The sequence below is a fragment of the Suncus etruscus genome, chromosome 4, assembly GCF_024139225.1.
Source record: "Suncus etruscus isolate mSunEtr1 chromosome 4, mSunEtr1.pri.cur, whole genome shotgun sequence".
NCBI classification, from domain to species: Eukaryota; Metazoa; Chordata; class Mammalia; order Eulipotyphla; family Soricidae; genus Suncus; species Suncus etruscus.
The window spans coordinates 81,653,094-81,680,960 of NC_064851.1; the positions used below are offsets into that span (position 1 = coordinate 81,653,094).

Genomic DNA, 27,867 nt, shown 5'->3' on the forward strand with positions numbered 1-27,867 from the left:
GCTAAAGTCTGGAGGTCACTCAGAGTGTGGTGGGTTAGCTACAATTTCCACCTCAAGTTAAATGCATGTTGAAAGAAGAGTATCTTTCAAATCAGTTGTCTTTCAGAGCAACATGTTTAACTGGCTCTCTAAAGAATTAATTTAATCACCTTAATCATTTCAAATATTTGAGTTTCAATGAAAAATTTTAAGTATCGTGTTTTTATGACTTGAATAAAGTTTTAACCTAATGGTCATTCTAAAATGCCCACATAACTATCATATGCACACACACATGCTCACACACATGCGTGTACACACACACACACACACACACATGTCCCAAGAGTCTTTATTGTTCTCAAATTATCATGAACTAAGGATCACAAATAGAAAAGTTTATCAGATTCTGGCCATTTTTACTCATCAAAGACTCAATCTTTTTATTTCATACTTTTCCGTAAGTAAAGAGTCAGTATAACTATGGATAACATCAGAGAAAGAAGTAACCACCCTCAAGTTAAGAGCCAGTGACTCCTCAGCAGGGCTAAAGAGGTAAAATTAGTATAGGTTGGAGGTTATTAAAAAGTCTGAATAATCCTGGACTTTGACAGATGAATGTTTAATGTTGTCAATCCTGAGTGGGAGGGGGGAAAACTGCCAACAATAATTTAATTACTGAAGCCCAGAGTGTAGACATAGCACTACCTGCAGAAATCATCGGAAAAGCACATGTATGGCAGCTCAGTTTCCCAAAGAAGTCCTGTTCTAACAATATGGGATGTTTTCCTTTCCAAGAACATGTCAAAAATACCCAATATGCCACGAAGGAAGCAGAACAAATGAATTAAAGGAGACCTGGGAGAAGCATCTTCTTTCCTATAAATGACCTTCACCCAAAGAAATAGTTTCTCATGTGATAATTTACTGAGAAAACAAAACAATGTGAACAGAGATACTGGTTCACTGATACATTCTTAGCCTCAAATTCATAGTCTACATTAATAGCTGCTAAAGTAAAGCAAGAACATTTAAAAAGAGCACTTGAGTATCATGTGTTTTGAAGCAGGGAGAGGCAGAACAGCCCTAAAAACACAGGAGAGCCGGCTAGGTTCCATTCAGGGGGGGAAAAAAAGCCATGCTTAAGACAACATTCACACTTCTGGCTACTCATAAACAATCCTGGGAGGAACTGGGGGAATATTATTTTTTTCTACCTCTGAAGAGATCCTGTTTTCTCTTAATTCTATCCTAAACATTTTCTTTTGTCTAACTGGGCTCTGGAAGCTCTTAAGCTGGTCACTATTGACGACTCCCCACACATGTTTCTGTTCTCAGTAGAAACAGGACATATACTGCAAAGGCCTGGGGAGCCACATGGACACACAGCTAGTTTTCTATTGTTCCACTAAGAAGCCAGATTTTGAAAATGTATGAAACTACCCTAAATAGGCTCTAACACAATGAGAGGCAAAATCTAGCTTTCTGGATCCTTGGTGCAGCAGGAACATATGTGAGGCATGCTTGGAACAGGGGTGGAGGGTGGAGAACGCTGATGGTGGGAATGGCCCTAACCCTAATCCTAACCCTAGTTATGTACCTTAGTTATGTACCTTAACTATTACTGTGAAAAATTCATAATTCACTTTGGTCACAATAAAAATTATTTAAAAAAAAAACATAAAGCAGACTCTTGGTAATAAGGCCCTACCAGTATGGATCCAATTCCAACAGAATGAAAAAATGGGGTCAGTGACTCAGAAGCCAAATGTGGGTCTGCCCTCAAGGTTAGACCAAGTGTGACTTGAAGAGAGAGCGTAGCATTGTGTGGAAACTTGGAAGCCTCAAGAAGAATCTGTTATGTCAGCACCACGTAGTGGAAAGAACTGTCCGGAACCCAAGAAATCTGATTCTGCTACTGGCTTGGCCCATAATTTTTCTAGATTGGAGCCAGTACTTCACCTCCCAAGTCCTCTACTTCCTCATAAGGACGCAAATCTCAAAGCAGGTAATCATATTTCTTCTGGGCTTCCATACTATGTACCCCCCAGCACCCCTAGTCTACAGAGTGTCTGTCACCTTCCCTCAGCAGCCTCTCCTTCCTCTGAGACCTCGTCAGTATCCTGACACATGCCAGTCTCAGACCACACCAGACCAGACCATACCCTGATGCCAGCTGTGCTGGTCAGTCTGCTGCTTAGTACCATAACACATCCCTTGCCTGGCTTTGGGTCAGAAATACCCACTCTGAGGAGTTTCTCACCAACCAGGAGGCTGTGAGCCACAATTTCTCTCAGCCTAATCTGCGATGCCGAACGTATGACACGCGTACCAGCTGTGGCATATGAAGGCCTTGCAGCTGGCACATGGGAAGGTCCACAATAAAGATATGTGGCATGGCGGGAGGCGAGTGTGCCGGTGTCTGCTTTGCAGCTCACCTGGCAACAGGGCTGGACTGGCCATTGGAAGGACCTGGGCATTGTGTGGCAGTTTGGGCACTCAGACTCAAAAAGGTTAGCCATCACTGGTAGGTTTTCCTTCCCTCTGCCACAGGGTTCATACCTTATCACAGAGCTGCTGCCCGCTGGGCATCCAGCCATTCTGAATGCTTTGCAGGTACATCTCAAGTTTGGATCAATGATTCATGACATATTTAAAGTAAGTCTTGTTTAGGTTAAAGTCAAATGTGATTGTACATCCTGGCTTTCTCATACATGCTGAATCCTGCTCAATCTATTACAGTCTGAGGCTGCAGGTGATAGTTGCCTGGCTGCCTTACCCAAATAGTCTGCTGACTAAACTTCTGAGTCTTAGGAAATATATAGGGTTCAAGGTTTCCCCCTACTAATTCTCTTTGTCCTCCTACAAGTGTCTCCTGGATAGGATTCCTAATAGCTTCAGCTCAGCTCATCTCCTCCCTCAGGGCCTTCACATTCTGAATACTGACCCCTTTCTAATTACAGCCCTCTTTCCCCTGACTGAGCAATGCCATCAAACTGTGTCACTGATCACTTAATGAGTCACTGACTTCCTCCAAAGCAATTGCTCTTTGTTTTAAAGGTCGTTTATAACTTCAAATTAAAAATAATCAAATTATAGGCTGTCCAAAAAATAAATAAATAAGAGGAAATTAAAAAAATAAAAAAACCACCCTATGGGCTTTGTAAAGCAGGTTGGGATGGCCAGAGCAGGCACTACAGTGGAGATAGCCTTGGCCTTGATAGAAGTCCACCAGAGTGCTTCTGCTCTTTCCTAGCCTCTTCTTTTTCTGAGCCACTAACAGTGCTTGTAGCACCTGAAGAGTACTCCAAGAAGAGGCATGCAGAGGAAGGTAGGTGGGAGAGTACTGAAAGGAGGTTGACTTGAGAGCTGGTCACTCAGCCCTTGTTTGCAGGTCCTTCTGGGACACCAGGGGGAGTTTTTTGTTGTTGGTGGTGGTGTTGTTCTCCCCAAGCACCAGCAGCATCTCATTAGACTGAAGAATACACAGCCTAGTGGAAGTTTCTCTTTTTGGACCCTCTTGTCATTAATGATGAAGCACAAGGGCAGGGGCTTCTAAGCCCTGGCTCCTAGATGCTTAGAAGTATGCACTCCCGGGGCTGGAGAGATAGCATGGAGGTAAGGCGTTTGCCTTTCATGCAAGAGGTCATCGGTTCGAATCCCAGAGTCCCATATGGTCCCCCGTGCCTGCCAGGAGCAATTTCTGAGCATGGAGCCAGGAGTAACCTCTGAGCACTGCCGGGTGTGACCCAAAAAAACCACCAAAAAAAAAAAAAAAAAAGAAGTATGCACTCCCTCCTCCTTTCCAGGGCACATCAGACTAGCTGGTTCTAAGACAGTGGGACCACACTCTCATCAAATTTACTTAGGTTCCTGTAATAGGTTGGAGTGGCTTCATCCCCAGCTCAGTTCTCCCCACATAGAAAGGATTTCTGTCCTGGATGAGTCTATCCAGGATAATGCTTTTTCTTTCTGGCCACAAGAAGCAAGCACTTCACCAAACCTTTCAAAAGGAATGGCTTTAAAATAAAGGTGAATGCTTATGTAAAAGATATTTATTCTTCTCAAGTGATAACCCCCCACCCTCAAGAATGACCCTCACTCAACCTTTTGGGAAACAGAATGGCTACCAGTCCTGGCTTATTCTTCAGGGAGATGAATCACCACTTCCTTAGGCTGGAGAAATGTCATATTTCTGCAATACTCTCAATAGAAGGGACAGGCACCCGAGGTGGACTCAGACTCACACCAGCTTGTTATCTTGCTATGTTTTTTCCTAAGGTGATAAATGTGCAAGACATTATTTTTTTTACATATTTAAGAGTTATGCTGGGGGGTCCGGAGGGATAGCACAGCGATGTTTGCCTTGCAAGCAGTCAATCCAGGACCAAAGGTAGTTGGTTCAAATCTTGGTGTCCCATATGGTCCCCCATGCCTGCCAGGAGCTACTTCTGAGCAGACAGCCAGGAGTAACCCCTGAACACCACGGGGTGTGGCCCAAAAACCAAAAAAATAAAAAATAAAAAAGTTCTGCTGGGGAAGCTGGAGGATGGGTTAGCAGGAGGACTATTCAGAATTTCACCAGGCTTCAATTCTTCCTATATTTTAGGTTTGGAGGCCTCACCCAATGGTGCTTCGGGATTACTCCAGCCTCTGAATTCAAGAAACACCCTTGGAGGTGATTAGAAGATCATATGGGATGTTAGAGATCCAACCTGGGTGAACTACATGCAAGGAAAATGCCATACCTTATTAACATAGATCCTAAGGCTTCAATTCTTGCTTAGGCCTCTAATGGCCTCACTCAGAAATAGTCCTTGGTCCAAGTGGGATTTGAATGCATGTCCTATAGACAAAAAGCCCGCTGTCCACACCTATTTCATTAGGGTCTTGGGCTCAGATCTCATGTGCTTTTTTGTTTGTTTTTGCTTCTTTTTAGGAAGGTAATTGGACCACTTCCTGTGGTGCTTAGGGCTTACTCCTGGCTCAGTACTTAGAGATTATTCCTGGCAGTGCTTGGAACCCTCAAGGGGGTGGGCACCCTAACAACTGTACTATCTCTCTGGCCCTGTTCCCACTCTTTAGAAGAGTAGAGTATAGTTGCTTTTTCAGGGTGGTCACTAACTGGGAGACTCAGGATTTCAACAGTCTATAACAAGGGCTCTGTAAAAAGAGGGCATTATTTTAAAAATTGCTTATTATAGTTTGGGTCATAAGTATATACTTCACTTTTTTGTTTTTGGGCCACACCTGGCTGTGCTTAGGGCTTACTCCTGGTTCTATGATCAGGTATCACTTCTGGTAGGGCTTGGAAGAACCATATAGAGTGCTGGGGCTCAATCCCAGCATGCAAGATTTGATCAGCTGCAAGCAAGGCAAGAGTTTCAACCCTGTGCTTTCTATCTCTCTGGCTCACTGTTCACATCTAAACCACTGAAACATCCCACATCCTTCACTAATGTCTCAATGTCATCACCCATCTGCCTCCTCATCCCTCCCCACACCCCCACTTCTCCTTCCTTTGTATCTCAGTTCTGCAATTTAAGGCCAGGGTTTGCCATCAGTTGGTAGTTTCCACTCCCTTGCTCTCTACACCACAGATGAGTGAAAGCATCCAGTATTTGTTCTTCCTCTGATGAACTGGGTTAAAACCAGACTTATTTGTAACTTTTTTCCATTATAGGGAAAATAGTATCCAATACTTGAATGATCACATTGTGTGTGTTTTGAGTTAAACTTTTAGGTCTGGAATAAGGTTTTTGGTGGGAAGGGATGGAGAGTCTCCCAAATGGTAGATAGGAGGTCTAGAAGCCCCTCCTAGTAATTCTCAGCCAACTGGTTCAGTGATGGAGTGCAGGAGACTGAGGAAAGTTCTACCTTGGCTATCTAGTGCTGAGGAAATTCAGACCATTCTTGTGATGCCTGGGAACTTTCAGAGTCACACTCAGCAATGTTTGGGTTCTATAGTGCTGGAAATTGAACAGGGAATAACCACATGCAAAACAAGTGCCTTACTCCCATGTTATCTCTGGCCCCAAGAATTTTTTTAAAAAAATTTGGTTTTGGGCTACATCTGGTGATGCTCAGGGATTATTCCTGGCAGGTTCTAGGGATCATATGGGATACTGGAGACTTAACTTTGGTCATCTACGTGCAAGGCAAATACCCTGCCCACTGTATTGTCACTCTGGTCCGAAGAATGCTTTCTTAATGGGTGATGTCAAACTTATTGGCAGGGCACATGTCAGGCTTTCCTCCTAGATAAGAAAAATCATCTTTCAAATCTTTCACAGCAAGTCTGGCTAAGGTAGCAGGTGCACTGTTGTGAATGAGTAGATGAGAGTACAGATAGTACCGAATTTGTCTCTAAGACTAGCATCCTTTTCCTCATTATATTTCAGGAGAATTCTGGTTACTTCAGCATTCTGGTTACTTATTCAGAATTCTGTTTACTTCCCTCCCTCCCAAGTAACAAACAGTAAAACATGGGCAAAAATACAAGAATCTCATGGCAGGAGTCAGAGAGCTGCCTATACTTGACACACCATAAACAACCATATTTGGGGGTTCAGAAAATTATAGAAGGCCAATCACTATTAAGGGTCTAGAGTCAACTCCAGTACCCCAGACATTAGTCCTTAAACCAAATTTGTCTAAAAGAAAATGTAATCATCTCCTTGTGGTGATGCAGGTGATGCAGGAAGCCAGTAGCGCCTCTGGTGCTATGCCAGGCCCTTTCTGAGGTGGGGCTCTAGAGACTTTATTTTCATACTGTTTACCTTGAAGCACTTCTGGATTTGGGAACCATTCTGGTATAAAACACAAAGCTATCAAAGGGGAAACTAGTTCCCCTAAACCCAGTTAGCTTTGCTGCATTGTACAGCAATCTTCATCTGTCACCAACTACATTACCTGCAGGAAACAGGGGACCCCTCAATCACAATGATCAGCAGAGAGTTTCATATGGGATCTATTTACAAAGAAGTGTGCAGGTAAAATAAAGTCACAGACCCTAAGAGCCCAAGGGGAAGAGGAGAGGCAAGCATACCCCAAGACCTGAATGGGGTCAACTGAGAAATGAATACCTCAGGATGAGTCAGAAATCTGCCTGACATGAACCACGGCTATCTTTTAAGGATCACTGATGGTAACAGAGCCTATAGGAAATAACAGCTGGACCTCATATTTAACTTCCCCTCTCAGAACTGGGTGTGCACCCGCTGAGCCCAGTCAACAAAGGTGATGAAGGCAGGGCCCAGAAGTCAGTTTTCTGAGCCATATGGTACAGAATGGAGGAGGGAGGTTAGTAGTTGGAAAGTAGGGACGATACCTGATAAAAAAGACCTCTAAGAAACCACAGTAGGATACTTTTCCTTTGCCCATACTCCTAATGCAGCATTTCCTATGCAAATGCTGATGTATCAGGTTCATTTATATGACTCTAGGAAGTAACAGCAAAAACGATCTTAGCTTTGCCCAGGGGAATCTTCAGTAACAAATTAGAGAATGTACATATTCATGGAGTACCACCAATTCCAGAAAAGATGAATTTTATTTGGTCTTGCAATAAAAATTGGTCTTTTTTGAAATTTCATTTTCTTGAGCCATACTTAGCAGTGCTCAAGAGTTAGTTAGCTCACTTAGCTGTGCTTTGGGGTATCCTTGACCTTTCACTAAATGAAGGTGATCTTAAAAAGAATCATGTGTTCTTGCAACCCTTTTTTCCAGAGTCCCTTTGAGTAGGCAACCAATAGATGACTTTTTATCTTCCTACCCCATATCTACCAGTTCGGCTACTGCTGTAAAAGAAGCAGTTGAGTAGAGTACTCTGGGGGTGAGGTGAACTCTAGTGATGCCTCAAGTGGTTTTCAGGCATTCACAGAATAATACAGGGAAAACAATATTCTTTTTAAATACTTTAAAATCTTCTCAACACTCTCAGCTGAATGTTACCTTCTGCAACAAGTACCAACCATTCTCTCCTCAGAAAGGACCAGAGACATTTACAAGCAAGGGCCTGGCACATCATCAGAAGTGCTGTTGACTTCCTGCATCACCATGAAGGCCTTACATTTCCTTTTAGACAAATTTGGCTTAGGGACTAATATCTGGGCCTAAGAAGATAACTAAGAAATAAAGAAGATAAGGACTGGAGCATATACTTTGACTATGGGAGTTCCCTTGTTCAATCTCTGACAAACACATGGTACACCCCCAAAATATGAAGGATACCAAAATAATATGGGTACATGGAGTGAAATTTCATATAGGAGGTACACAAATAACAAATGTTTGAGAAGCTTGTATATAATGCTAAATAGACCCTCACAAGTCAGAGGCCTAGGTTATCATTCTAACTTCAGTGAAATCAGCAATGCTGACCACTTTTATGTCCATGGAAATAAACAATTCTTTTGTTCTTTACTTTAATTTTTTCATTTTGGATTCCTACACAGTTGTTCTCAGGGTCTACTCCTGGATCTGAGCTTGAAGGTCACTCCAGGCACTGCTTAGGGGACTAAATATGGTGCAGGGATGTAACTCTGGATGGTCTCATGCATAAAAATCATTTAATCCCAGTAGAATCTCTCCAGTCCAAAATAATAATTATTTCAGTACAGGGAGTAGCTTTTCTGATCATAGGGTCATAGCTCAAAATGAGTAATATAAGTGTAATAGATTTATAATCTGAATCATACTCATTAATGAGATGCCTGTAATTTTTAAATGGTTTAAATGATGGTTTAAAGATTTATATGTACTATGACGGTATGAAAATATAACAATATAAATAATGAAGAATGAGTAAAAAATAAGCTAAAGGCTTATCTCCTTTACATATGAATGTGTAACAAGGGGCCACTGTGGCAGTAGCAGTCACTGTAATGTGAAGAGAAAACCTCTGATTCATAAGACCTTCATTGAGAGTATTCCAGAGCCATCCGGGTGGAATAAAGAACAAAAGCTATCTGTCACGGGATGTGAATTCTTTTGATGTTAGGCTGGTAAAAACACTGCATATTCTGTGATGCTGATGAGGAAAAAAGCCATCAATAATCACCACCTATGTGACCTGCACATCTCATAGACTTAGTTCAGTTCTGTTTCAGCTCAAGTCACATCCCCAAACACCAAGTTCTAACCTCTTGAAAAATTGACATTTATATTCACGTTTCTTTAGTGTGAAGACCTCAGGAAATAAAACACCAACCAATGCAGGGGGCCCTTTGTTCTTGCAAACGTGAGTGTGGGAAGCCAAGTGTCAGAGTGCTCACACCCACTTTCACAAACATCTGTGATGCACACACACACATGCATATATTCTCTCTGTAACACCCCCCCAAACCACCCAACGGGTGGAGCCAGAGATGAATGCTGCAGTATCTATTTCAGAAAGAGGCTTTTGAAACAAAGCATTCAATCCCTTCTCTACACTGCACTGTGCTGAATGCCACTTCACGGGAGCTGAGTCCCTTTTCGTCGGCACTGTCCACTGTTTACTTGTTTTAAAAATATTCCTACAATACTTCTATTGTTCTTCATTCATGATATAATTGTATGCTACACTGTCAAGCCCCTGCTTCTCAATGAGTAAAAGTGTGTTTATCAGAGAATAATTGGAGTTCCTTGGCACAGAGAGCAGATCTTGCCTGCACCAACTGATGTATGCTGCAAACTGCCTTCTGCCATTGCTGGTGGAGCAAGTAGTAAGATCTTATTAATTCTGGACCTTAGTCTTTGGCCAACTAAGATAGAGGATTTTATTTTTTATTTTTATTTATTTTTTGGTTTTGGGGTCATACCCGGCTCCTCACTCTATGCTCAGAAATTACTCCTGGAAGGCTCAGGATCATATGGGATGCCGGGATTCGAACCACCATCCTTCTGCATGCAGGGCAAATGCCCTACCTCCATGCTAGCTCTCTGGCCCCAGAGGAATAATATTTTATGTTGTATGGTTTTATTTGTAGATTTTTTTTTTGTTTTTGGGCCACACCCGGTGACGCTCAGGGGTTACTCCTGGCTATGCACTCAGAAATAGCCCCTGGCTTGGGGGACCATAAGGGACCCAGGGGGACTGAACTGCAGCTGTTCATCCTAGATTAGCATGTACATGGAAAATGCCCTACTGCTTGTGCCACTAATCCAGCCCCTTTATTTGTAGATTTTTAAAAGACTTACTTGGTTGTTGGAATTACTATCAACAGAAATATTAAATGAAGTAACTTTAATTTTATTTAAGTCCTAAAGTTTAGATTTAAATAAGCTGGTTTTTATATTTTTTTTTATTTGTGGGGCAATATGTGGTCTGTATAATCAGGACTGTATGTATGTAAGGCAATCACCTAAATCCTTGTACTATCTCTTCATCCCCTCAAATGGCATGATAGAATAGTAGCTGTTTGGGGGATTCGGTCCATATAACATAGGAATCTATAAGTGTCAGGATATGCCCATGGCCTTCATTCACATGGAATTCAGGAAGTTTCACAAAGATGTGTTTGAGGGAAAAGGGCCAGATATGGCTTTATATTTCAAGGTCTCTCAAATAAGATCTGCACTGGACATATGTTAAGTTATTTTCCCGTCCTTATCTCTTGTCCTGCGAATCCATTATGCCCAAATACCCATGTGACCTCAGCTAGTGCTATAGCACACTTCATAGAAGACTGCTCAATGTCAGGAGCCCACTAACTGTGTAGCTTGGCTTAGAAAGGTCAGGTGAAGGCTTGGAATATAGCTCAGTGTGACAGCACTTCTTTTGTTGTATGATGTCCTGGGTTTGATCCCTAGCATAGAATGAAGAAAAAGAAAAAGGTAAGGTACAATACATAAGCCTTCAGAAAAATCTGCTGGGAGTTTGTGATTAGAAAATAGACTGTTGGGAATAGAATTGGCTTAATAAGGTATCTTTTAACTGCCTCATACCACTTGGGTAGAAAACATTTCTGAATAATTGAACTTTAAGTGTAATTCATAATTATTCACCGAGGGAAACATTTGAGGAGGAGGAAAAGCATGCACCTAATTCCTGGGTGAGTGGGATGGAAAGAAGCTGTATTTTTGGTTTTTGGGTCACACCCGGCAGCACTCAGGGATTACTCCTGGCTTTATGCTCAGAAATTGCTCCTGGCAGGCTCAGGGGACCATATGGGATGCTGGGACTCAAACCACTGTCCTTCTGCATGCAAGGCAAATGCCCTACCTCCATGCTATCTCTCTGGCCCCAGAAGCTGTTTTTTTTTTTTTTTGTTTGTTTGTTTTTAAGTGTTTTGGGCCACACCCAGTGGCACTCAGGGATTCCTCCTGGCTCTGTGCTCACAAATCACTCCTGGTAGACTCGGGGGACTATGGGATGCCAGGGATAGAACCCAGGCTTGTCCCTATCTGCCACATGCAAAGCAAATGCCCTACTGCTGTGCTTTCTTTTGCTCTGGTCCCAGAATATGGGGTTTGGCTCATTGGATAGATGAGATCTTGTAGCCTAACAGCTGCTAGATCTCCAGGAGTCAACAAGTGACAAGCAAAACTATCACCTCAAAACTAGAGCACAAAGGAAGACACATATGTACCAGGTCCTGGGCCACATGTCTGAGGGTCCTCTGCTCTTCAGGTCCCCACCTGGGAAGTGGACAATGCTCATGCCTGTTAGTGTGATTGTTATAGGATTGAATATAGCTCAAGAGCAGTGCTGGGAAGGTCATGTCGGCTTTGAATTGAACTAGTTTGCATGAAAAGTGAAGAACAGCTGCTCATACCACTGTTTCTGGGTAAATGAAGGGGGTTAAAAGAATAAGTCCATGACTGGGAAAGCAGGAGGTGAGGGTGCCAGGTCCTGAGAGGGGAAGGGCAGATGGTGATGCTACAGGGGAGTGACAGAAAGGCCCCCAACAAAACCCTGAGACTCTTTCATCTAAATGGATGTGTTAATGGCCCCCAAGGAGCCAGCATGAGAGGGCTTAGCACATATGCCTCCATCTACTTTACTGGCTGTAAATAAACCATGTGCTCAGCTGTGCCATCTGCTCAGTATGCACTTGGTGGGACTGTGTGAAGAGAAAAAGAGTTTGAGGCCAAATGGCTAGAAATCTTTTTGTTATATACTTAGAAACTAACTATGCCTATCCAGCTATATCACTGCATATTCTTTAAAATCATAAAATTTAAAAATGCTCCCCTATTTTTATTAAAAATGGAAGAATGGGTGGCAGTGGTGGGCAAACAGCAGAAGGCGACAAAGTCCCACAAGTCATGCATGTAGAAGGAGATCAGAGGAAAGCCTCCTCTCACTAAAGTTCATCCATCTGGAGCTAGTCATACCTAACCCTACTCAACTGGAAATTCTCCATTAAATGTGGAACGTGTCACTGCTCTTCATCAGAGAATTAACTAAAGAATTAACTTTACTGCATAAAGCATAAAATTCTTGAGCTAAAAGATATGGTGAAAATAAAACACTTTTATGGAGGGTGTCATACCCTCTATAAAGTATCAAGTATATACTATACATTGCTATTGCCCATATATACACCTGTTTTTCTTTTCTTTTTTTCCTGTGATGCCTGATCATATCCAGGGCCTCACACAGACAAGGCAACTAAGTGCTCTAACACTGAGCCACATCCATACATTCATATATGCCTTACTGATAGCTGCAGATTTTCTTTAGTTTTTTAATTTCATAACTAACCTATTTATTAAACATGTATTTACTGAACATTTAGTATGTTCTTGGTATAATTACAGACAGAATAAGATGCCTAGAAGTATAATTGTTCAAAATATTATATTGTTCATTTCTGGCAGGTAATTTCCAAAATACATAACTGGGTTGATGTTTTCAAAACTGAGTTATTGCTAATTATTAAAACTTTTGTGCTTTGACAGTTTTAAGAAATTCCTCCTAAAGCCTGGACATTTTCTTCAATGACCATCACAAACAGCAGCAAATCTAGGTGTGTCTAATTCTTGCACACATCTGCCAAGAACCTAAAAACTAAAAGAAAACTCCATAAAATAATATAAGCAAGTCACCCCGGTATATGAAACTCAAACCTGATTCTCTTTTGTAAACTGTATCTCACCTTGACAGAATCCTCAGAGACAACTGGTTTCAAACCCCAAACAAATGAAGACCCAGAGTTCATCCAACACACTTTAGGGTAGACTTTTATCTGCTTGAATTGATCTGAAGAAAGAGTGCGTGGCTAGAGCTAGCTCTCTGGATAAGAACAAACTCCCATCTGCCCCAGCAAAGTAGAAGCTGAAAAGGTCACGCAAGGGAAGCACCTTAATTTCTCATCATGTCTTGACTCAGAAACACTGGAGCATCCCAGAACTATCTTGATTTACATTAATTATGCAATAAGCAAGCACACTATTAGCTCTGAAAGAACTAAAGGAACTAAATGAAAAAAAAACTCAAACCAATAATATGTTTCAATGCTATTATTAAAATCTTAAAAACAGGTTAGAGAAAACACGTTGGGAGAAAACAGCTTTTGGATTAATTTTCAGAAAAGTTTTGCCTTTACTTTATGCCCATAACTTTTTGTTATGCAAAACTTCATATACTTAGTGCTAATAGTACTATGTACATGATGCATTATATATATATATATATATACACATATACGACAGAGCCAGTATACCTTGCAAGTAGTTAATCCCAGTTGGATCTCTGGTATCATATGGTCTCCTAAGCACCACTGGTGTGGCACTGGAGATCCCAGAAGAGTTGTCTAGATAATCCCCAGTATTGCTGGGCCTGAGAAATATATCCTCCAACTCTTATATTGAACTGCCACCAGTTGACTGAGAATTACCAAGAGAGGGCCCTAGGCTAGAGCTGCTTGAGCATGTCCCTTTTTAAATATATACTTTACATAGAATTAAGCAATTATAAAATTACATAGTGACAAGAAAATTTCAAGGATTAATACTATACACATAATTAAGAAAAAGATATTTGATTGAAATATTGGACATAATCTCATATTACCTAAAAAAAAAAAAAGGAGATAATATTAGTGGATAAGGTTTTTGTTGCATGCACTGAACCCAGTTCAATCCCTGCATATGGTGCCTGAGAAAAGAGTCAGGACTAAGCCCTGAGCACTACTGAGTGTAGCCACCTCCCCGCCAACCACAATATAAGAGGAAAATGGAAATTAAAAAAAAAAATCAACTAAAAGAACTCACTTGGCAGTTAGGGGCAGAAATCAAGCCAGGGTTTGAACACATAAGCCTAAGTACAGAGAATATTTGAGTTTCCTATTTTCAGAAAAATTATGAAATGTAATTCTTGGATAGTCCCAACATGCAAGATAGATAAATCAGTGAATTCACAGTTGGCATGTGTGTTTGTAAATGTGTGTGTGCTTAAAAAAGATTAACCACAAAGTTCTGAGAGCTGACTTCCCTTAAAAGGAATGTGATAAACAAACACTTAATTTCAACACTATGCAGCAACCTATCTCTTGGAAACCTGCTTGCCACATGGGATGAGAGGTAAAACTGAGGAGGATCCAGTCCACATACAGTTCATGCAGGATCACCCACTGTTTTCCTGGGTGTGGAACAGTATAGAGTGGCTATGACTGTGGCTCCTGTAGTCAGTACACATTTAAAACATCTTCCCAAGGACTTGCTCTCAAGTCCATGTTCTTTCTTGATCACGTATCTCACCTACTGGTCTCAATATTTCTGTACTTGCCTATTTCCAAACTGGAGAAGCCTGGATTCTCTCATAAGCACATACTTCTCTTTTTCTCTTCCCTCATATCTTTCTCAATGAGTTTGAATAAAAACTAGATTGCTTCACCAAACAAAAATAAATTAAAACAACTTCTCAATAAGAGAGAAAACTGTCATATCTAATTGCATAAGAAAAATTTAATAGTGATTTAGAAGGAGCCAAAGACTTACATAGTTTTAATTTCCCATGATGAGTTTAAATTATACTTAATCTCCATTCTTTTTTGTTGTTGTTGTTCTTTTTTTGGTGTGGGGGGGTGTCATATCTGGAATGCTCAGAAGTTACTCCTGGCTCTGCACTCAGAAATCGCTCCTGGCAGGCACGGGGGACTACAGGGGATGCCAAGATTCGAAACACAGTCAGTCCTGAATCGGCTGCATGCAAGACAAATGCCCTATCTCTGTGCTATCTCTCTAGCCCCGTTAATCTCCATTCTAATAAAAATCTGTATTACAAATAGATATCAACACAAACAAACATTTCTACTAAAGTTTCCCAGTGGGGAAAGAAAAATAGATGTGGGAGCAGTGGTAGAACTCATCTTTCATAGTTGAGGCCGTGGTTCAATCACTAGCACTGAAAACGAAGAACAAGCAAATAAGCATCCATAGGCATAGAAAAATTCTTCCTCACGTTCTTGAATAATTAAGTACTAATATCTGCTGAAATTAAAAAAAACTCTCACTTTGACAAAAATGTACAGAGAAAAAAAGATACAAAAATAAAAGATACCTAAAATAGAGAAAATACTCCTCTCTGGGTAGTGGAATTATGTATTTTCTATTTCTATTTTTGTTTTCAATTGCTAAAATCAAATCAACTTAAAATGTCTTTAGTTTTACTAAATCTTCTATTAACAATGACTACAATACTTATTGGAGTGTTCAATAGGTACCAGGAAAAAATCAACATGTTACCCCATAGAATTATTATTGAAATCTGGTTGCTGCGTGCAAGGCAAGCACCATACTATCTCTGTGGCTTCTTAAATGTCTTTATGATTTAAATTTTTTTTCAAATAAGCAATATCTATTTGAAGACATGGAAATCAACCAAGTCTTGCATGATGTTGAAATTAACTACCTAGATTAAAGCAAGCAATACAATGATGGACTTAAAGAGATTAGATCTCCACAAACTCACTAAATTTAAAATGACTCGAGTGGAAAATGCATTTAGTATACCTAACTAGCAGACCAGCATTGTTTAGCCAAGCCGACTTAAAAAGTCTCAGAATCTTTATTAGCCTGCAGATGGGCAAAGATATTTTCTAATCAAGTATTGGTTATCCCAAGTAATTTATGGAATAATGTATTGAAAGTGAAAAAAATCTGTGAAATCACATTTACATCAGTGATTGCATGCTGACTTGACTCGTGAAACTGTATTGCCTGGGAAGATCAAAACTTAACATTTTAAGTAAGATTTCTACAGAAAGCAAATGGCTTTCTCACCACTGTACAGTAAACTAAAATGCATTATAATCAAATACTATCTGTAATAAGTGCTTGCAATCTTTCAGTGAGAATTCAGTTACCTTACAATAATGCAAACTTAATCCAGAATAAGAAAAAAAATTAAAAGACCCCCCCCCCCCGCTATTTCGTTTTATTTTTCAGCCACACCTAGAAATGCTCAAGGCTTACTCCTAATTATGTGCTTAGGATCATACTTAGAATGGCTTGAAGGCCTGGGGATTAAATCTGGGTCAACCATATGTAATGTACCCCAATCCCTGTATCTTTGGCCGCAAGCCTTCCCTTTTAAAAGGGTTACAATTCGGTTTCTATCTCAAGGACTGAAGAGATAGTACAGCAGGTAAGATGCTTAGTTTGCATGTGGCTGATCTGGGTTTGATCTTCAGAATTATATATGGTCCCCTGAGCCTTGCCAACAGTGATCCTTAACTGTAAAGCCAGGAGTTAGCCCTGAGCACTACTGGATGTGACTTAAAAATCAACATAAATTTTCCATATGAAACACTTCATATTAAAGAAATGTAAGTTTAAAAGGTGTGACATTACTGTTCACTGATACAACAAAGATAGTGATAGTAAAAATTGTTATATAAGTATTAAAATAAAATAACTGGCATCAAATTATAAGCTGTTAGTTTATAAATGTGTACTGAACTTTAAAAATGTACAAACCCAAAGGCAAGTCAATTTTTTCTAGGGATTTTTCTAAGGAAAAAATTAAATATGCAAAAATGTATGTTACAGGGTTGTTTATTCAATGCAGTGCTGCTTAGCAGACTGAAAAACCACTAATAACCCACATTTCCTTTGACAGTTTACTATTCTAGCCCCAGAATTTACAGTCTACTATATAAAGAAATAAAAATACGTATTTGTGGAATACATGGCACAATGGGTAAATAGGATATAGCTATCAAGTGAGATTTTATACAGGTATGTACATTTGTTATATAAAACTACTCACAGCACATACAAGAGTACACAACATAAGTGGTCCAAAAAGATCATAGTCTCATTTATATGAGAAATTCTATTTACATAAAAACATACCTCTCTCAGGGCTGAAAGATAGCATTGTGAATAAAGCACTTGCCTTGCATATGGCAGACCCAGCACCCCATTTGATCCCTCAAGCCCATTAAGAATGATCCCTGTGCACAGAGCCAGGAGTACTCCCAGAACACCACTGGTGTGACCCCAAAACAAAGCAAAAACAATCACTCATACCTATCTCTACTTGTGCAGATGTCCAACAGAGTGATACAGATGGGATGTTAATAATTTTCACTTTTTTCCTATTTTCCTGCATAACTATAATCTATTTAAAAATGATATCTACAAACATGTTTGTAATCATGGTGCTTAAATAAAAATTTTATTATTATGAAAAATGGTATCTACATATTTTCCATTTGATTAGAGAGCCTTAGTTTTTAAACATTTACTTCAAACATTTAAACCACAGAACTAATTCTGTCAAACTAATAGGTTAAAACCAAAGGGCAAAATATAAGACAACTTCTTTTCCTTTGACTTCTCAAATACTGCTGTGCTAAAAGTTCTCTTTTCTGCATTACTTTTACAGCAGCTTGAGTCAGAATGAATACAAGGCATATTTGTTTTAAAACAGTTGCAATAAATGCCCTGGTACTGATTATGCTGAAAGGAGAATCTCAGTGCATGATACTTCACTATTTTTACTTTCTTTGTCCAGACCCTTTCTGAAATCAGCCTTGTTAGCTATCTGGCCAATCCTCATAAGCCTAAGGAGGCTCTCCTGGACTCTGTGTGCATCCAAGTACATTTGCATAAATAGGCTCCATCTGTAAGCTCCAAACAAAGACCTCAAGTTCTTTGGCAAAAAGACATGTTTTTTTTTTTTTTTTTTCTTTCTTGAATGCTGAATTGAGGTTAAAGTGGAAGGCTTGCATTAATAACTAATGGTTTGGGATTTTTAGTCCAGGAGAATATACAAGCATTCCTAATAAACAAATGACAAAGCATCTCTCTTTGGATTCAAACTAGAGCAGTGAAATTCCTTCACTGAGGCCCCATGGTTACATCAGTGCTTGGTTATGTTTGTGGGCAGCGTCTGGAGAGTTGGGGCCAACAAATATTACCTCTGTGCACATGTGTCCTGCGAGTCCGTCAACTGCAAGAATAGCAGAGAGTGCACATGGGGAGTGATGAGTGACAAGCTGCCTCTACTGGTTGCCACTTAACTGAATTATAGAAATTTATATAATTTATATAAATAAATTTATATATAATATATATATAATTTATAATTTATAAATTTTTTTCATACTATGCCAATGCCTCGGTTCTCCAAATCACTAAAAAGCTATGTATTTGGATCTGGTAGTATTTCCTTCTAAAAAACCATGCCTAGTGAGATCTAGCCAGAGGCAGAGAGCAGAGACAGACTGTTAGAAGAAAATGCATGCCTACTGCTTCTCTACTTGCAAATCTTGAAATCTAACAACCCAGGCAGATGCTGACAACTACCACATATGCACAACTCTGGAGCATAGTAACAAATCCTTCAGGTGTTTGGTGGCTAAGTGAGCTAATCTATCTGATTAAAGATTTTTGTTTGTTTGTTTGTTTGGTTGGTTTCTTTTGGTCACACCCAACGCCACTCCAGGGTTACTCATGGCTCTGCACTCAGAAATTGCTCCTGGCAGTCACAGGTGACCATATGGCATGCCGGGACTCGAACCATTATCAGTCCTGAATCGGCTGCGGGCAAGGCAAATGCCCTACTGCTGTGCTATCTCTCTGGCCCAAAGTATTTTTTCTGATTAAAGTTTTAAGGTTGAATCTAATTATGTGCTTGTGGATTTGTCTAGAGGTAGAGGGAACCTTCCCAACCAGATGAGTGGTTCAATGCAAGGGTCTGAGAATGAGACCTCTAGTGTCAAGGATTACAAAGATTATGCTCTGAAACTTATGTGTCTGAACCCTACAGTGCTTGTGAGGCCATGTGGTGCTGTGGATCAAACTAGGATTGGCCACTTGTAAAACATTGGCTTCACCTGTACTATCACTTTGGCCTTGTTTTTATTTTTAAGGTTATGCAGTGTCAGGAATTGAACCTGGGCCAGTTAAGTGGCAAGCACTTTACTCGCCATACTTTCTCTCCAGTTGCATTTTCAATTCTCTAAAAGTACCACTGTACTAACACAAGCTCTGACTTCCATTTTCAGGGTGATGAGAATTTGCAATCAGCCCTTATTTGATGTTAGTCCTGCTTGTTCTCTGTTGAGCAAGGGGCCTGCTTCTCCTCAGAGAACAGCCTGATCATAGCCTGTGACAGGAACCTAGTGATAACATAGGGATGGGGACTAGATTTTTCCTTTGCCTGGTTACTACCACTGCTGACTTGTTTTCTTTGCTGATGCTGTCAGTGCCGTGTCTACCCAGAACTGTCTGCATCTGAGCCACAGCTATTTCCTGAGGGATATAAGACTGAACAAACTGCAATGCAATAATACAAAACATGATCTCATACTGTCACAGTGCTGCTTTAAATCATGGCATCGTGGCAGCTCCCTGACTTATGTGTCATTTGACCTTCATTTGACCCTCATTTTCCCCTTTTGGTTATTCCTTTCCCTTTCTTTTTCTTCTCTCTTCTTTCTCCTCTCTTCTCTCTCTCTCTTCTCTCTCTCTCTCTCCTCTCTCCCTCTCTCCCCCCTCCTCCGTCCCTCCATTCCTCCTTCCCTCCCCCACATCTGGCCATACAGTGCTCAGGACTTACATCTGTCTCTGGACTCAAGATTAGTCTTAGTAATGTGCAGAAGGCCATAAGGGATACTAAGGATCGAACTGGGGCTGGAAGCAAATAAAGCAAATACTTTTATGCCTGAACTATCTTTCTAGCCCCTTTCTCCCTCTTTTACTCCTAAGTCCAATATTTGTTAACTGGGATCCATGATGACCCACAAATGAAACTCATAAATAGTAACCATGGCACAAGACTAAGAAACTACCAGTAACCAGTAGAAAGAAGGGCACAGGATGGAACTAAGACAGGGTAAAGTTAGAAACATTGCCTTAGTCCATCTGCTTTCTCCATTATCAATTAAGACCCTGATAGAGCTTCCTACCTAAACCTTACCCACTCACCAGGCTTCTGGTTCTTCAGCTCTCCTGCCTGTGAAAAGTTGCATTGTTCATCACAAGTGAACATTCTTTGTTCATGAGTGTTGGATGCTGTCAGTGGCTCTCCCTTATTATCTGTTTTGTCACCTTTTCTTGGTGAAGTACTCCCCTTCCAATGGCTCATTGTAATTAGAGGCACACATGTTTCCCTAGACCCAGAAATTCAGAATGAGTTTCCTCTTTTAATTCATCACCCTTACATTCAGGTAGGCTATCACCAACAATCCTAAAGAGTGACTCTTCAAAAAGGTGTGGAGGGCTGAGGATGGGGTTCAAGTGGTAGAGCACATATACAAAATCCTGGTTTGATCCCTGACACATCATGGCTGTTCTATTCACCTATTCACCCGAGCATAACGAGGGTGAGATACAACAACAATTTGAAAGAAAAAGAAAAAGAGAGAAAGAAAGAAAGAAAGAAAGAAAGAAAGAAAGAAAGAAAGAAAGAAAGAAAGAAAGAAAGAAAGAAAGAAAGAAAGAAAGAAAGAAAGAAAGAAAGAAAGAAAGAAAGAAAGAAAGAAAGAAAGAAAGAAAGGAAAGAGAGAGAGAGAAAGAAAGAAAGAAAGAAAGAAAGAAAGAAAGAAAGAAAGAAAGAAAGAAAGAAAGAAAGAAAGAAAGAAAGAAAGAAAGAAAGAAAGAAAGAAAGAAAGAAAGAAAGAAAGAAAGAAAGAAAGAAAGAAAGAAAGAAAGAAAGAAGAAAAAAGGCCTGGCAAAGTCCATCAAAATTTAAAACAAATAAAATAACATTCCCTAAGGAAACCATAAACTATAGTATCACATGCAAACACAAAGAATTAGTGCACAAAAAAGAAAATTGTTTTTTTGTTTTCTTTTGAAGACATTTCAAACTCTTATTCTAATACTGAAATCCTTCCATAACTTGGGCTTGCGTTCAGTCTTCAATTAGAGATCATTGTTTTATGATGATCCTCTGAAATTGCAGTCCTTTCTCTCTGAGCCCTTCTTTCAAAACACAGCACTTGAACCAGCTCCCCAAGACCTTGACCCAGATTAAATTGAGTTCTAGCCATTCCAATAACCCCTTGAGCAGAGTTTTAATTAGTTGCAGAGATAAGTACATTGCAGAGGTATTTTATAGTTCCCACTTTTCTGCTTCTTTATTTCCTACTTGTATTTATTTACTCATTTATCAAATTTACACCAGTAAGAACCATGTTTTGATATGGATCATTAGTGACCATCTGATTATAGCCCAATAGTGATGTCAGGTTAGTGTTACTCCCCCCACTGGTTCCACACAAATAAAAATTTAAAGCATTATTTCCATACACTCACCCTTGCTGTCTCCTCCAGAGGTTCTAGAGATGAGAGAGTTATTGCGAAAATTTAAGTTTCACTTCAACTATGGAGCAAGAAGAAAGTCAGCCACCCCTGACAAAAACTGCTTAATGATAAAGTCCAAATTCCAAGTATTATTTTCTTCATCCCACAAACCCAAGAACATTACATGACTATGACACAAGCCTGGATGACATGCCAAAGAGATCAGATGATAGATGTTCTCACTGGATTCTCCTTAAATCAGGGCTATTAGCAGCAGTCTGATCCTGAATAGGAACCCTCAGCCATAGAGTGCAAATTGTACTTGACAAGGCTCACTTCATAACCTCAACGCTTTCTCTATTGAAGAGATGTTGTATTAAGCCAATTCTGTTTATACAACCAGTACACATTTATATTCTTTTTAAAGAAAAATGATACTTTTATGAAGAGTGCATTGCACACAAAATACTATCTGCCTGGAAAAAAATCAAGCACATTCATTTAAAACATACAAAATAAAAGCAGTCAGCTCTGGTGACACTCCTCCCAAACAAAACAAGTGTTGTACAAGATTCTTTTTTGCATAGTAGTGTGAGCTTAATAAGGAAAGTAAGATGAATGAATATGCCTGTGAGGAGATAACCTCAAAAACAGATGAACTGTATTTGAGAGATTTCATTAGTATATTGACTATAAAGCGTAGAGTATTTCGTTTTTAATTTAAATTATTATATTTTAATTTGAATCGAAAACTTAAAATTAATTTAATATTATATGTATAATATCAGATTGATTTTATTAATTGAAAGGGAAAATACCAATATGCATTTATTTACTCACTGAAAATGTATTGAGAGGTGCTTTATAAACTCAAGGAAATATGAAAACAAGTTTGTTCCTACTGGCTCAGAATCTTAAGAAAAAAGCCACATAGCAATAGTTAACATGGTATTCATTCAATAGGCTAGGTTAGGAAACACCAGCATTTAAGAAACTGGCAGCTTTTAAATGTGGCAGATTACAAGAGACTAATTTATACTGAGCAGGCTCATCTCTGAAATAAAAACATAGATAGGGGCATTCTATTTATATGAAACAAGGTCAGAAGAGAGACCATGTAGAGGTTAATCAGGATTACCTCTGGGAAGGGGAATGAAAGGGCAGATAGTTAAATAAGAGTGAAGAAATCATACCGAGTGAAGCAGATAGCATAGGAGGCGATGGATAGGAAGACAGAGCAGAGATAGAATTAGAAGACATTCCGAAGAGGGTGGGGTCATGGAAGCCTGGGAAGACAGACTGAGTGGAAGGCTGTTCTACCAATTATCAGACTGTGTAGCAAAGCAAGGTCTCCAAGAGCACAAGCAAGGACACGTTTGAAAGGAGGAGGACTCTCTAATCTGGGAGATGGCTATTTCAGTACCATGGCAGCAGAGCAAATAAGGTTGCAGCAGGGTTAAAAACAGTGTAAAGGAATGAGAAGCAGGCATAGTTTAGATGTCACAGAACAGGTAGCATGTATGAGTGACAAAACTAGAGCAAGCAAAAACTAGACTGTCCCTTCTTTGCCAAGTACGTGAAGAAAAATACTTGTATTACTTTTGCAAACTAAATCAATGAAACAAATATGATCAACATGATATAATACTTGGGGTCAGAAACTTCAGGTGGGGCCTCACAAAGATCAAGAAGGCCCAGGAATCATAGATAGGGGTGCCATCAAACAACTAACTACAAAGATAGCTGTTAAGAGGCATTACTGAGAACAGAAACTGAAAACTGGTCTTTAATAGGAAGCAAATCACTGCAGGTGTGTGGGGAGGGGGAGCAAGGGAGACACTGGGACTAACACATGGTAGACGGTGTGGTGATGGAATGAAACCCTGTCATTATCATTATTGTAAATTATGGTGCCTGAATTAAAGTTCAGAAAATAAAGAGAGAAAACACTAACCCAAAGTTTCTGGATCATACGTTTTATTAAAAACAAAAACAAAAAAACACTTGCTTTTGAGACAACACTTGCTTTTTGAGTTCCTGGTCAGGAACTATTCCTAGCTCTGTACTTGTGTGTGTGTGTGGGGGGGGGGGAAGGGGGCAAAGTGGTAGGGAGATAATCATACTGTGTGATGCCCAGGGGACTATTTAGTGTCAATGACTCAGCCTGGGTCTTCCACATGCAAATCATACAAGCACTCATTGAACTGTCTCTCTGACTCTGGATCATGCAGGTTTTAAAGAACCATACATATGAATTTTTTCTTTTCTAAATGTAAAATACCCTGACTTTTAAATGCTGGTTTAATTTTTTTGAAAAAGTACTGGGCCAGACAACATACGCTTTTTGTCACCTCTATCTTCGTGGCTTTTTTTTTTTTTTACTTATTAAGACATGGAGGAACAATGTCAAATAAAAAAAATTGTGATTATCTATTCATTCGATTTTTTTTTTTTTTTGGTTTTTGGGTCACACCCGGCGGTGCTCAGGGGTTACTCCTGGCTGTCTGCTCAGAAATAGCTCCTGGCAGGCACGGGGGACCATATGGGACACCGGGATTCGAACCAACCACCTTAGGTTCTGGATCGACTGCTTGCAAGGCAAACACCACTGTGCTACCTCCGGGCCCTCATTTAAATATTATTGAGGAGATCTTTTCATATGTTGCTAGGCTAAAGGCAAACATTTGATCAATCATAACTATCCATTAAAGGATTCACTTTGTTTTCCCATAAGAAAAATACACCACAAAACACTTTTTCTGGTTATCATTTAATCCACAATATTTGATTTCTTTTGTTTTGTTTTTTAGGCAACTCCTGGCAGTGCTCAGGGGTTACTCTTGGTTCTTCACTCAGGAATTACTCCTGGCAATTCTTAGAGACCAGACGAGATATCAGGGGTCAAACCCAGGTTTACCATGAGCAAAAAAGAAATATTCAAGTTCTGATTTCAGATGATCAAATTTCTTCAGGAAATAACTTCCCATTTACAGCTTGACTTCTCCTGAAACACACCCAACAATTTCATTTCTATGCTATTTTTAATCATTATATCACTATATTTTAAGAACTGAAAGCAAGGGGTACATAAAATCCAGCTCATCTTAAATTGGGAAAATAGTTGGAACAGCCTTTACATAGAGGTAAGGTATCAAGAATTGATCTTTTTTGTAAGTTTATGCATGACCTTAACAACAACACAAAACACACACATTAAAAACTCAAAAAATTTATAGGATGTAAAAATTGGCGATGATCTATGACAGCTTGACAGGGTCGGCCATTGCCATGGCATCTACTCTACATCTATTTACATCTACATCTAAATTTATTTCACTTTCACTCTGGTATTCATAATTTATTAAGGGAAATCTAGATGGTGATAATACTACTGTCTTTACTTTCAAATGATTTTCCTCATGAACTGATACATATAATTAGAGATAGTAAGATACTATGGGAGGCCCAGAGTGATAGTACAGTGGGTAGGGAGCTTTCCTTGCATTTCCAAACACTGCCAGGTATCATTCCTGAGAACAAAGTCTGAGTATGACCTGAGTACGGCCAAGTGTGGCCCCAAATCAAAATTCTTTTTAAAAAGAAAAGAAATAAAACCCATGTGAAAGCACTCTGTACAAAAAGGTTCACTTTCCACTGAAACTGAAGGGAGTTTGTAGACTGTCATTGATGAGAACAGAAACCTACAGAGTAGCAAGTTAGCCAAGAATGAGACTTGCCTCTTGGTCTCTTTCTCTCTTTTTCTTTGTTTTTGTTTTTGGGTCATACCCGGCGGCTGCAGCAGCAGCAGCACTCAGGGGTTATTCCTGGCTTTGCATTCAGAAATTGCGCCTGGCAGGATAGGGGGACCATATGGGATGCCAGGAATTGAACCACCATCCATCCTGGGTTGGCCACATGCAAGGCAAACAACGAACTGCTGTGTTTTCTCTCCAGGCCCACTTCTTGGCTCTCTCCTGAGATTGTTTTGTTCTGTCTCTGGCCTTGTTTCCAGCTCATGTGTAGTTTGGCCCTAGCTTGTCTTGTCACTCTGTTCCATCCATTTCACCTGACTTGCTCTCATTCATTCTTGTAGTATTCATTTGTTATTTTCTTGGGTTGATCTGTTTTGTTCCTCTGATCTCTTGCTATATCTTCCACTCAGGGCCCTTACCTCTCCTAGACCAAATTAACACCACCAAGGTGTTTAGTGAAGATTAGGATTAGGCAGCTACAAAATATGTTGTTTGTAAATACCTCTGTCCCTAAGCTTCTGCTTTGTATAAGGTTCACAACTTCATACACTGAAACAATTTATCCATCCAGAAATGTCTGTATTTTATATTTGTGACCAAGGAACTGATTAAAAAAAAAAAAACTTCCTGTATGTTAGGAGCTGCATATCTCTGTACCTAAAAGACCTTTCTTCAGACTGTTAGGCCTAGTTGAACACTTTGTCAATAGAAAAACCTTGTAAAAGGCTAAAAAAATCATCACTGACCTATAAGGGTCATCTACAGAATTTACTGGCACCTTTATGAGCCAGGGGCAAGAGCCTTTCTGTGTTTACAAACAAAACAAGGTTCCTAATTCCACATGATTTGGGAGGACATTCTTTTTTCCATTTCCATATTTTGTTTTCAAGATCCTGATTGAAGACATATTTAACTGCTTCAAACAAACACCAAAAAGTTAATTGTATAACTGTACTTCCCATTAATATGGAAAATGGAATAAGGAATCTCTTGATATTTCTGTTACATGAGACTATATTGTACAGTAATGCTGTTTTTATAACCAGTCAGATCTGGACTCAAGTTCTTGAATTCTATCTGGGAAAAGACAATGGGGAAGTTCCTCAACATCCATATGTCCCATGGAGGATGTCTATGAGACAGAGAACTTTATAGTCACACAGCCCAGCCCAGAAACAAAATAAGCACGAGTACAAGTAAAAGAAAATAAAAACCACATGTTCCCAGACTCTCATTTCCTCCAGCTGCTGAAATAGCATTTAGCTCTGATTTTCTGGTTCTTCCCCTTGCCCACACTTCTGTTCAAGTCCTGATATGGCTAGTTTGCAGGTCTTTGTGATACAGTCAGGAGCGTGGGTGTCTAAGGGTGAGGAAAGCTAGCGAGAAAAAAGAGGGATATAACAGTCAAGGACTCTTCAACCACCCCCCCCAATTGTGTTGAACAAGACAAGTACAGAAAGAGCTATTTTAACATAGTTGTCAGTGTGGTATATTTATATGACTCAAAGTTCTGCAATTGGGTTGTGTATATATCAACATGGAAGGGTTAGGGTGAGTATGCTCTTGGTTTTCTTATAATTAAGTGAATCAAATTTGGGAGAGGTGGTGATCCAAAAGCAAGAGAGTGAAAACAAGCAAGCAGGTGGTATCCTCATGAGAGGAGTGTATTTAGGAACTGGTTACTGGCAGGCAGTCAGAGCGCTGGGTGAACAGCAAGTCCTATAACCCATCTTGATTCACTCTAATTCTCGTGAGTCATTAGCATCTCCGTGTTTTAGTTCTTTTCTTGTAAAATGCAGAATGGGAGGTCTATATTATTATGGCACATTAGTTGGCCTTTGAAAAGTTGGCTGGAAGGGATGCCAGAAGTTGGGTCCTCACCTTTGGCTTATTCTACATCTAAACAGTATAAGTGGTTGTGTATTGCTTACTCACCAGAGAGAAATAAATTGGGAGAGGGAAAAGAAGAGGTATAAAGTGCCTGGGGCTACCTCTCATAAATCATTAAATCATTCTTTAAAAGAAGTCTTCAAATAATGAGTAGTTAAATCCTCTAAAGTGATTTTGGACTACAGAGTTGAAAACTCTGGGTCTTATATTTTGAAATGGAATTGAACCAAGCACCCCTGCATCCACCTCTCCACTGGAAAACACAGCAATCTCTGCTCATCACCGCCATCTTTCAGGCAGAAAAAAAAAATGGTTCGGCTCCACAAATGAAAATAATGGCTGCAGACACTGGTAGTCCTGGTCCTGCCTGATATCTCTGTGGCATTCTCAGAAAGTGGGTGAGGGAGTCAGCTTCCATTTTCTGTGTGAACTATAGCAGCCAACCACCATACCCTACACCCTCCAACAGAAATGGCCCAGCCCTGCAACTTAACCTTATCTAACTTCCAAACCACCAAATTTGTTTTGGGTCTATAAATCCTGGACCACATGATAACAT

At 39.8% G+C, this 27,867-nt stretch overlaps 1 protein-coding gene across 3 annotated transcripts in view; it reads right to left on the reverse strand.

Annotated features, from left to right (window-relative positions):
* The window catches only part of FYN (FYN proto-oncogene, Src family tyrosine kinase), a 266,012-nt gene that overhangs the window by 171,880 nt on the left and 66,265 nt on the right, over nucleotides 1–27,867 (reverse strand). The window contains exon 1 of one of the 3 annotated variants that reach the window (XM_049771189.1): nucleotides 21,679–21,760. The exons of the other annotated variants lie outside the window; for them this stretch is intronic. The gene's annotated coding sequence lies outside the window, so the exon portion shown is untranslated. Of the gene's footprint in view, nucleotides 1–21,678; nucleotides 21,761–27,867 lie in introns of those variants that run through there. 3 annotated transcript variants of the gene reach the window in all.